The sequence below is a fragment of the Garra rufa genome, chromosome 1 (genome assembly GCF_049309525.1).
Source record: "Garra rufa chromosome 1, GarRuf1.0, whole genome shotgun sequence".
NCBI classification, from domain to species: domain Eukaryota; kingdom Metazoa; phylum Chordata; class Actinopteri; order Cypriniformes; family Cyprinidae; genus Garra; species Garra rufa.
The window spans coordinates 89,508,699-89,511,198 of NC_133361.1; positions in this window are offsets into that span (position 1 = coordinate 89,508,699).

The following is a 2,500-nucleotide window of genomic DNA, read 5'->3' on the forward strand; positions in this document are numbered from 1 at the left end:
TTCATTTTTTTCTGGTTTTAAATTTGGGAGACAAACTGAGGAGTTTATAAGGAGGTGTAAGACTTCTCCCCAAACAGCTTTTTGCTGTTTGGGGTGCTACTGGGAGTGGGGTTACCCGGTGCGTGTGCTACGGACAAGATGGAAACTAATAAGGAGAAAGACAATGTTTCGGCATGGAGAATGGAGGATGGAAATGTAGCAACAGGTCGGAGTTATGAGAAGAAATTAACTGTGCTGGTAGAAATAGTTGGAAATGAAAGAATTACGATGATGGAATTATTGCGGAAAGTAAAAGAAGAGTGCGGTGAGGTCATTGGCTGTAGATACAAGAATCCAAGGGAATATGAACTGACCATGCAGGAGGAGAAAGGGAAAAAGAAGTTATTAGATGGAATAAAAATTAGAAACGGGAGTATATTGGTGAAGGAGATCAATAACAGCGAGACTGTGGTCTCTTTCCTGAACCTGCCAACCTACATAACTGATGAGGAAATAATAAAGAAATTAACAGACTGGGGAGTGACAGCGGCTTCTACGGTGAAAAGGAGAATGTGGCCAGGGACTGGAATCGCTGACGGGACAAGGTTCCTAAAGGTCAAGTTTACTGAAAAGGTAAAATCACTCCCATATTCAACGAAGTTCGAGATAGTGGGAGGAACCGAGCACTTTCGGGTGATACACGACAGACAGGTGAAGGTATGTCGCCTGTGCATACAGCCAGGACATATTGTTAAAGACTGCCCAAACTTCAAATGTTATAAGTGTGGCGGGCAAGGACACTATGCACGGGAATGCAGCGAAGGGAGCTGCACTGTGTGTTGGAAAATAAATGAATTGTGTGTATGCAACGCAGCACAAGAGGATGACAACAAAGAAGAGACGGGGGACACAGTAGACCTGTATGGTGAAATGGAAGAGACCCAACAATCAAGTGGTGAAGAAGGAGGCGAGGAATGGAGTGAGCTGGATAACATAATGGAGGCAGGATGGTCTGGAAAAAGCACCAGGAGGCATACTAACGTAAGCGGAGGGATGGACAATGAAATGACCACCGACGGTGATGGGAGAAATAAAAGAGATGATAGCAAAAATCAACGAGATATGGGAGTGGGAAAAGCAGGAGTATCGACGAGAATACAAGAAGGAAAAGGAGACGAGGAAGAAGAAGAAGAAGGGATGACTGTACAAGAGACTAACGTTACTTTGATAAACCTTATGGACGAAACTGGGAAAAATGAAGCTGTTTCTAAGCAACTTAAGAGGAAAATGGAAAAGGGTGGAGGAGGCAGCGCCAAAAAGTAAGACGCAATATCTGTTAATGAGATACATAAATGTTTATGCTATTATTTTTTATTTTTCTTATGGATGAAGTATTGAGCATTGCTTGTTTGAATTGTAATGGCCTGAGGGATATGGACAAATTTAAACGGGTGATAAGTGGGCTTAATGCTCAAGTAATATGTCTACAGGAGACAAATTGGACAGATGATTTAATGGAAGGGGTTAAAAAGGTCTGGGATGAGGAGATATATGTAAACCACGGCACCCAAAAAGCCCGTGGAGTAGCAATTTTGATTAGAGTTGGGAGGATGTATAATATAAAACAAATACAAAATGATGGTAAAGGGAGGATATTAGGAATAGATTTTACACTTCAAAAAGATAAATATAGATTAGTTAATATGTATGCTCCAAACGTGGAAAATGAAAGAAAAGAGGTTTTTATGATGCTTAAACCTTTATGTATTGAGAATTGTATAGTGGTGGGAGATTTTAATGTCAAATGTACAAGACTAGACATAGCTAATAATATGGTATACAGAGAGGATCCTTCTAGAAAATGTTTAAAAATGTTAATGCAGAGTAAGGATATGGCAGATGCCTGGAGAGAGGAAAACCCTTACAAGAGAGAATTTTCAAGAAGGCAAATGGTAATGGGGGACCTTAAACAAAGTAGAATAGATTTATGTTTGGTCAAAAGAGATATTTTACAACATATAAAGAAGGTGAGTTATAACTTCACAGGTATAAGTGATCATGCAGTAATGACAGTGAAATTAGGGGGAAACTTTGAAGAAAAAGGGGGTGGTACGTGGTGTCTAAATTCTGCGTTATTAAAGGAAGATGCGTATAGAAAAAGTATAGAGAAGTGTATTAAATATGAAATGGAAAACTCCTTATATGAAGAAAATATATGTGAATGGTGGGGTAGATTAAAAAAGAAAATTAAAAGGTTGAGTATTAGATACTCGAAACAGAGAAATCATATGGAAAAATGCAAAGTGGATACTATGCACAAATTATTGGAAGAAGAAGTTGGGAAAATTGAAAATAATCCTGAATATACTAAAGAACCATATTGTCAGATTAAAGCAGAAATAGAGGTGTTTGAAAAAGAAAAATGTAAAGGTGCAAAAATAAGGAGCAGGGCACAATATGTTTTAGATGGGGAAAGATGTACAAAATTTTTTTTGAATTTAGAGAAGAAAAAACAAGGTAA